The 9986-nt window shown below is 43.9% G+C and overlaps 1 long non-coding RNA gene across 1 annotated transcript; it reads right to left on the bottom strand.

Annotated features, from left to right (window-relative positions):
- Nucleotides 1–1016: 1016 nt before the first annotated feature.
- LOC115457628 lies at nucleotides 1017–9262 on the bottom strand. The gene is made up of 3 exons (XR_003939986.1): nucleotides 9147–9262; nucleotides 2221–2292; nucleotides 1017–1060 (listed from the first exon to the last, which is right to left on the bottom strand). It is a non-coding gene; the product is annotated as an uncharacterized LOC115457628 (long non-coding RNA).
- Between the last annotated feature and the right edge of the window lie 724 nt (nucleotides 9263–9986).

The raw sequence follows: 9986 nt of genomic DNA on the forward strand, positions 1-9986 counted from the left end.
ATGCATTATGGGACCTGCAGCACCAGCTTCAATAGTCAAGCAATAACAGATGGCATGATGTCACAAACTGAAGCCAGTCTCCACCTAAGATGGCTTTAATTTGCATCACTCCACCACAGGCTTTAGCCTACACGAGTGAGATAGGTGTAAAGGATTAAAATAAGGGATACAAATGCAATAAACAAATTATTTAAACAAATAAAAGTACAGCTGTCAAGATATCCTGGTTGTGTTTTTTTTTGTAAATATTCTAACAAAATTGTGATGGAGACTGAAGGGCAGCTCATTGTGGTTATCCTGAAAACCTGGCTGGGGTACTCCAGGACCAGCTTGAGAAACATCCCAGGTACAGTAAAGTCTTGATTAGGAGCTTCGCTGTTTTCTGTATTATCCAAATTATCACGTCTTTAAATAAATCATCTTCGCCAGAAACCAGGAGGTCCAGGTACATACAGTCAGGCAGAGAGTCTCAGCATCCTTAAGCATGTTTTTATTCCGTTTAGTACAACTCAGTACTATCTGTAAAAGTCAGTATATCATTTACTATATCAATTAGTTCATGATAACACATAGGCAGACAGAGGCAGAACGTCAAGCACAAACTTCTCCATTACAGAGGCTCAAGTTATCCAGGTAGGCACAGCCGGGTTCCTCTGAAATGTTAAACCTGCAACAAATACACACAAAAAAAAATCAATGCAAGGGACTAATACACACAAAAAATCAATGCAAGGGACTAATAAAAACATAACACCCTACGTACGCACTCAAGAACTGAGTTGGGAAATCAAGTGAAAATGTCAAACCATGAGAAAGCTGTTCCAAGGCCTTTTCCGCAGACAAAAATGTTTGCCACCGTGTGTCAGCACAAAGTCACTAACATTTTACACCCATGAACCAGAGAAATCTCAAACCCTACCCACACCACATTTAAGTAAACAGTAAGACCAAGACTTGCATATTATTTAATTCAGATCCACTGGACCATTTCCATGGCTGCTCCTTTTCTTTTTTCAGACCAATCCAATGATCAAATTCACATTCTGGTTGATCAGGAACCCTAAACAAAAAGACAAGAAAAGCAGTCTCAGACCTTCAAGGGTTTTCCCACCATCAACACTACCAAATTCTAAAATTAAAGGCACATGAAAACTTTGCAAATATTTCAAATGACTTAACAGCAAACTGAAAAGTTGGGAAAAAGATAAGCCAAGGGAGGGTAAGTGATGGGGCATGACAGAATACATCCGAGGATGCTCAAAGAACTCGTGGAAGTTTTGGCGGCTCTGTTGTCTGATCTCCTCAATGCCCCCTTAGAGTCTGGAGTGGTCCCGGAGGACTGGAGACATTCCATTATCGCGGTTCAAACTGGCAAAATCAGGGCCGGCCAAAGTATACGAAGAATACGGTAGTTTTGAGAAATATGTTACTGTACTTGATACTTTTCAACGTTCCTTATATTTTCCCTGTATCTGGATGTCCACAACTACATACACTGTACTTGCGGAACACGCAGCTAGGAGAAATATATTGTGTATAAAGTTCGCACACTTGAAGAGAAACTCCGCACGTAGGCCCCCGCGTCACAGCCGGCCTCGTGTGGAGCCATGCACTGCGCCTCCTGCAGCAACTGGTTGATGGGCAAAACCAGTTACCGCAGGAGGTGTCTGTCAGCAATGAGGCAGGAGATGGGAGCAATGTGGCAGGCTAGTGAGGCTGCTCCTGGTGCTGCTCATTAGCCTGCTGCACACAGCCAGAGAGGACATGCCCATCATTGAGGGACATTTGGTGGGGAGGGGGGGGGGGGAATTGGACAGTATAAAATGTTTTGTACATATTTGGGATCTTGCCGGGTATTTTGACCTGGATTGGCCACTGTTGGAAACAGGATGCTGGGCTCGATGGACCTTTTGATCTTTCCCCAGTATGGCAATATACGTACTTAGAAGGCTAATATTTTTCATATATTTCAGAAGTCACAAAATATAACATAACAGGGCGTGTGTCTCTACTTTGTGCACTACATATTATCAAATGCTGGGGTTGATGTGAGGTGAGAGGAGGCAGCAATATGGATTGCATGACAGGTGAACTGTGACAGAGAAACTTAGGTACATGTGTGTGATGTGTGGCACTAGTGAGCTGCCCAAGTACAAAATTGCAGATAACCGTAGGTAGCGCCTAGACGATGTTTGCTCTCTGATCACCAGACACACTTACCCACAACCAAACCACATTGGTGGGGGCCAGGAAGGAGTTACAAACAGCCGGGTCATCTTTTCACATTGAGCACTGTGGTATATAGTGGTGAGGAGAAAAGGGAAAGCAATGGTAAAAGCATTAGATGGATGTTTACTTCATCACAATTGCAATATAATACAACAGGTACAGAAAGGCACTGGCTAGGGGAAATATTTTTCTTTCAGTAGTAGCTCAAGGTGACTAGGTACTCTGGATATTTCTGAGTCCCAGGAGGGCTCTAACTTTGCACCTGAGGCAATGGAGGGTTAAGTGACTTGCCCAATATCACAAGGAGCAGCAACTCTGGATTGCAAGACTGCTGCTCTAACCACTACACCACTCCAGCCACCAGGTTGTAGCCACCTGCAGGTAATTTGGATTAGGAACTGTAACCATAAACCCTCAGTACCGGTGGCCACCTTGAAAATAGTTTGCAGGCTAGAATTTAGAAGTGTTGTTGTTCCATAACTATGGAGGATTGTAGGACTGTGTTGAAGAATGTGCTTCCCCCTCCCCCCTCCCCACACCCCCAACAACCTGAGAATGGGTGGGCACTTCATAAAAGGGGACAGATTCACCACATAAAAAAGGATGGAACCAAGCGGGGCGACACATGAGGTGGAAAGCGTGGCCATCTGAGACCCGCCCATCTCATTCTTATATGGCCGGTCCTCTTAGCCCCCCTTCTCTCTATTATTGGTGGGAACCAGAGACAGACTCAATGCAGTCTTCCACTGTGGCGGAGATGTGGAGGACTGCAAGCGAAAGTGGCGCCGGCTGAGGCAAGATGTGAGGAGAAGGCCGGTGCCAACCCCACGGCACAATCCACTGCTAACCTGACCCCCCACTGAGCGCATCATCCATGGGCTCTTGCCCCAGGAGGGGATACATGGCATTGGGAGTGGGGGACAGTGTGGTGCTCAGTAGGGAAGGGGGGAAAAAAACAGGGATGCAATGCAATATTCATTACAGACCATGACACAAGGAGTAGCAGGGGAGAGGGAGAGATGGGGAGGTTTCCAGCAAAGTATATTACTCATAAAGGTAGTCTCCTTTGATATGACAGTTGTAATAGCGATGAAACTACCACCAATTGTGATGAGGAAAAGGCCTCGAACCCTGTGACACTATAAAACAAAGATCACTCGGGGTTGGGCTCTCTCATCATGGGCCAGAAAAACCTCAAACCAATTTCAACAAGCTTTAAAACTTTACACACTTAGCTTGGGTTGGAAGTGAATCTCTGTGCTCTCATCTGTCTCTCAGTCCGTGTGTTTAAAGTTTAAAGCTTGTTGAAATTGGTTTGATGAGGTTTTTCTGGCCCATGATGAGAAAGGCAACCCCCGAGTGACCTTTATGTTTTATAGTGTCACGGGGTTTCGAGGCCTTCTCCTCATCACAATTGGTTGGTAGTTTCATCGCTATTACAACTGTCATATCAAAGGAGAGTACCTTTATGAGTATTTACTTTCATCTGAATATTTAAGGTTCTCACCCCAAGCAACTTGTAATAATATTGACATATATTATATAAACTGTGTTCTGGAACATGGGAAACAGCAAACAGACAGTCCATCACAGGCACCAGCTGGCGAGATGAATGAGAGCATGAAACAGTGGCACAACCGTGACAGCCGGACTGTGCTTCAAAAGTAGGCCCGAACATTTTCACTCACTTCAAAATACAACGGGCCCAGGTGTGTAGCGCAGTCCAGCCACCTTGTATGTATTTTGAAGTGAGTGAAAATATTCGGGCCCAGTTTTGAAGCACAGTCCGGCTGTGCCCCCATTTCATGCTCTCGTTCATCTCGCCAGCTGGTGGCTGCAATGGACTGTCTGTTTGCTGTTTCCCATGTTCCAGAACACACAGTTTATAATATATGTCAATATATTTATTACAAGTTGCTTGGGGTGAGAACCTTAAACATTCAGATTAAAGTAAATACTCATAAAGGTAGTCTCCTTTGATATGACAGTTGTAATAGCGATGAAACTACCAACCAATTGTGATGAGGAAAAGGCCTCGAAACCCTGTGACACTATAAAACAAAGATCACTCGGGGTTGGGCTCTCTCATCATGGGCCAGAAAAACCTCAAACCAATTTCAACAAGCTTTAAAACTTTACACACTTAGCTTGGTTGGAAGTGAATCTCTGTGCTCTCATCTGTCTCTCAGTCCGTGTGTTTAAAGTTTAAAGCTTGTTGAAATTGGTTTGATGAGGTTTTTCTGGCCCATGATGAGAAAGGCCAACCCCGAGTGACCTTTATGTTTTATAGTGTCACGGGGTTTCGAGGCCTTCTCCTCATCACAATTGGTTGGTAGTTTCATCGCTATTACAACTGTCATATCAAAGGAGAGTACCTTTATGAGTATTTACTTTAATCTGAATGTTTAAGGTTCTCACCCCAAGCAACTTGTAATAATATTGACATATATTATATAAACTGTGTTCTGGAACATGGGAAACAGCAAACAGACAGTCCATCACAGGCACCAGCTGGCGAGATGAATGAGAGCATGAAACAGTGGCACAACCGTGACAGCCGGACTGTGCTTCAAAAGTAGGCCCGAACATTTTCACTCACTTCAAAATACAACGGGCCCAGGTGTGTAGCGCAGTCCAGCCACCTTGTATGTATTTTGAAGTGAGTGAAAATATTCGGGCCCAGTTTTGAAGCACAGTCCGGCTGTCACGGTTGTGCCCCCATTTCATGCTCTCGTTCATCTCGCCAGCTGGTGGCTGCAATGGACTGTCTGTTTGCTGTTTCCCATGTTCCAGAACACAGTTTATAATATATGTCAATATATTTATTACAAGTTGCTTGGGGTGAGAACCTTAAACATTCAGATTAAAGTAAATACTCATAAAGGTAGTCTCCTTTGATATGACAGTTGTAATAGCGATGAAACTACCAACCAATTGTGATGAGGAAAAGGCCTCGAAACCCTGTGACACTATGAAACATAAAAGGTCACTCAGGGTTGGGCTCTCTCATCATGGGCCAGAAAAACGTCAAACCAATTTCAACAAGCTTTAAACTTTAAACACACTTAGCTTGGTTGGAAGTGAATCTCTGTGCTCTCATCTGTCTCTTAGTCCGTGTGTTTAAAGTTTAAAGCTTCTTGAAATTGGATGAGGTTTTTCTGGCCCATGATGAGAAAGCCCAACCCCGAGTGACCTTTATGTTTTATAGTGTCACGGGGTTTCTCGAGGCCTTTTCCTCATCACAATTGGTTGGTAGTTTCATCGCTATTACAATTGTCATATCAAAGGAGAGTACCTTTATGAGTATTTACTTTCATCTGAATGTTTAAGGTTCTCACCCCAAGCAACTTGTAATATAACATATGTCAATATATTATTATTGACATATTATATAAACTGTGTGTTCTGGAACATGGGAAACAGCAAACACAGTCCATCGCAGCCACTAGCTGGCCAGATGAATGAGAGCATGAAACGGGCACAACCGTGACAGCCGAACTGGGCCCGAACATTTTCACTTACTTCAGAATACATACAACAGGCCCAGTTGTGTAGCGCAGTCCGGCCACCTTGTATGTATTTTGAAGTGAGTGAAAATGTTCGAGCCCAGTTTTGGAGCACAGTCTGGCTGTCACGGTTGTGCCCCATTTCATGCTCATTCATCTTGCCAGCTGGTGGCTGCGATGGACTGTCTGCTGTTTCCCATGTTCCAGAACACACAGTTTATATAATATATGCCAATATTACTACAAGTTGCTTGGGGTGAGAACCTTAAACATTCAGATGAAAGTAAATACTCATAAAGGTAGTCTCCTTTGATATGACAGTTGTAATAGCGATGAAACTACCAACCAATTGTGATGAGGAGAAGGCCTCGAGAAACCCCGTGACACTAAAACATAAAGGTCACTTGGGGTTGGGCTTTCTCATCATGGGCCAGAAGAACCTCATCAAACCAATTTTAAGAAGCTTTAAACTTTCAACACACGGACTAAGAGACAGATGAGAGCACAGAGATTCACTCCAACCAAGCTAAGTGTGTTTAAGTTTAAAGCTTCTTGAAATTGGTTTGATGAGGTTTTTCTGGCCCATGATGAGAGCCCAACCCCGAGTGATCTTTATGTTTTATAGTGTCAAGAGGTTTCGAGGCCTTTTCCTCAACACAATTGGTTGGTAGTTTCATCGCTATTACAACTGTCATATCAAAGGAGACTACCTTTATGAGTATTTACTTTCATCTGAATGTTTAAGGTTCTCACCCCAAGCAACTTGTAATATATTATTGACATTTATATAAACTGTGTGTTGTGTGTTCCGGAACATGGGAAACAGCAAACAGTCCATCGCAGCCACCAGGTGGCGAGATGAATGAGAGCATGAAACTTGGGGGGGGGGGGGGGGGGGGGGGGGGAGGGGAGGGAACAACCGTGACATGCGCCCAAACATTTTCACTCAATTCAAAATACATACAACAGGCCCAGTTCTGGAGCGCAGTCCGGCCACCTTGTATGTACTTTGAAGTGAGTGAAAATGTTTGATCTGGCCAGACTACGCTCCAAAACTGGGCCTGTTGTATGTATTTTGAAGTGAGTGAAAATGTTCGGGCCCAGTTTTGAAGCACAGTCCGGCCACCTTAACATTTTCAAACACTTCCAAATACATACAACGGCCCCTGTTTTGAAACGCAGTCCAGCCACCTTGTATGTATTTTGAAGTGTTTGAAACTGTTAAGGTGGCCGGACTGTGCTCCAAAACTGGGCCCGTTATATGTATTTTGAAGTGAGTGAAAATGTTCGGGCCCAGTTTTGAAGCACAGTCTGGCCACCTTAACATTTTCAAACACTTCAAAATACATACAACGGGCCAGTTTTGGAACGCAGTCTGGCCTCCTTAACATTTAAAACACTTCAAAATGCATACAAGGTGGCTGGACTGCGTTCCAAAACTTGACCCGTTGTATTTATTTGGAAGTGTTTGAAAATGTTAAGGAGGCCGGACTGCGTTCCAAAACTGGCCCGTTGTATGTATTTTGAAGTGAGTGAAAATGTTCCGGCCCAGTTTTAGAGCACAGTCCGGCCACCTTAACATTTTCAAAACACTTCAAAATACATACAACGGCCCCAGTTTTGGAGCACAGTCCAGCCAGATCAAACATTTTCACACACTTCAAAATACATACAACGGACATACAACGGCCCCAGTTTTGGAGGGCAGTCCGGCCACCTTGTATGTATTTTGAAGTGTTTGAAACTGTTAAGGTGGCCGGACTGCGCTCCAAAACTGGGCCCGTTATATGTATTTTGAAGTCTGTAAAAATGGTTTTAACAAGCTGCCCGGACTGTGTTCCACAACTTGAGCCGTTGTAAGTATTTTGGAGTGAAAATGTTTGGGCCCCGTTTTGGAGCGCAGTCCGGCCAACTTGTTAAATCTTTTTTTATTCACTTCAAAATGGCATAGAAGGGCCCAGTTTTGGAACGCAGTCCAGCCACCTTAACATTTTCAAACACTTCAAAATACATACAACGGCCCCAGTTGTGGAACGCAATCCGGCCACCTTAACATTTTCACATACTTGAAAATACATACAAAGGGTGGCCGGATTGTACTCAAACTGGGCCGTTGTATATTTTGAAGTGAGTGAAAATGTTCGGGCCCAGTTTTGAAGCACAGTCCGGCCTCCTTAACATTTTCAAACACTTCAAAATACATACTATGTCCCCAGTTTTGGAATGCAGTCCAGCCACCTTGTATGTATTTTGAAGTGTTTGAAAATGTTAAGGTGGCTGGATTGTACTCCAAAACTGAGCCATTGTATGTATTTTGAAATGAGTGAAAATGTTCGGGCCCAGTTTTGAAGCACAGTCCGGCCACCTTAACATTTTCAAACACTTCAAAATACATACAACGGGCCCAGTTTTGAAACACAGTCCGGCCAGATCAAACATTTTCACTCACTTCAAGATGACATACAAGGGCCCAAGATTTGGAATGCAGTCCAGCCACCTTGTATGTATTTTGAAGTGTTTGAAAATGTTAAGGAGGCCGGACTGCGTTCCAAAACTGGCCTGTTGTATGTATTTTGAAGTGAGTGAAAATGTTCGGGCCCAGTTTTGAAGCACAGTCCGGCCACCTTAACATTTTCACTCACTTCAAAATACATACAACGGCTCCAGTTTTGGAGCACAGTCCGGCCAGATCCAACATTTTCACTCACTTCAAAATACATACAAGGGCCTAATATGGGAGCACAGTCCGGCCACATCAAACATTTTCACTCACTTCAAAATGACATACAAGGGCCCAAGATTTGGAACGCAATCCGGTCACCTTAACATTTTCAAACACTTCCAAATACAACGGGCCAAGTTGTGGAACACAGTCTGGCCAGTTTGTATATATTTTGAAGTGTTTGAAACTGTTAAGGTGGCCGGACTGTGTTCCAAAACTGGGACGTTGTACGTATTTTGGAGTGAAAATGTTTGATCTGGCTGGACTGTGCTCCACAACGCAGGCCGTTGTATGTATTTGAAGTGTTTGAAAATGTTAATTTGGCCATACTGTGATCCAAAACTGGGCTTGAACATTTTCACTCACTTCAAAATACAACGGGCCCAGTTTTGAAACACAGTTCGGCCACATTAACATTTTCAAACACTTCAAAGTACACAAAACGGGCCCAGTTTTGGAATGCAGTCTGGCCACCTTAACGTTTTCACATACTTGAAAATACATACAAAGGGTGGCTGGTGTCACGCTGCTGAGGAAAAGTGAGCCCTTGGGCCACTGCTGAGGAGCAGCAGCGGCAGGGAAATCACCCAAACTGGAGGCAAGGCATATCACAGACAGTCGGGCACAGGCCGGACTGAAGCAGAAGCACTAAGCAGAAGCAGGAGAATATGAATCAAGCAGAGTCTTACCGGCAGGCAGCAAAGCAGCAGGGAAACCAGGAACCACACAGAGTCTGTAGGCTGGCAGCAATCAATAGTAAATCATCAGGAATCAAGCAGAGTCTTGGGCAGGCACCAGACAGTAGAACAAACCAGGAAACAAGCAAAGTTAAGCAGGCAGCAAACAGTAGAACAACAGACCAACAAGGACAAGAACATAACTGAAGACCTCTGTTGCCAAGGCAAAGCCTGAAAGTTCCCAAGCCTGTATGTATTTTGAAGTGTTTGAAAATGTTAATTTGGCCATACTGTGATCCAAAACTGGGCTTGAACATTTTCACTCACTTCAAAATACAACGGGCCCAGTTTTGAAGCACAGTCCGGCCACCTTAACATTTTCAAACACTTCAAAATACATACAACGGGCCCAGTTTTGAAACACAGTCCGGCCAGATCAAACATTTTCACTCACTTCAAGATGACATACAAGGGCCCAAGATTTGGAATGCAGTCCGGCCACCTTGTATGTATTTTGAAGTGTTTGAAAATGTTAAGGAGGCCGGACTGCGTTCCAAAACTGGGCCTGTTGTATGTATTTTTGAAGTGAGTGAAAATGTTCGGGCCCAGTTTTGAAGCACAGTCCGGCCACCTTAACATTTTCAAACACTTCAAAATACATACAACGGCCCCAGTTTTGGAACACAATCCGATCACCTTAACATTTTCAAACACTTCCAAATAAATACAACGGGCCAAGTTTTGAAACGCAGTCCAGCCACCTTGTATGTATTTTGAAGTGTTTGAAACTGTTAAGGTGGCCGGACTGCGCTCCAAAACTGGGCCCGTTATATGTATTTTGAAGTCTGTGAA

The sequence above is a fragment of the Microcaecilia unicolor genome, chromosome 14 (genome assembly GCF_901765095.1).
Source record: "Microcaecilia unicolor chromosome 14, aMicUni1.1, whole genome shotgun sequence".
In the NCBI taxonomy this organism is placed as follows: Eukaryota; Metazoa; Chordata; class Amphibia; order Gymnophiona; family Siphonopidae; genus Microcaecilia; species Microcaecilia unicolor.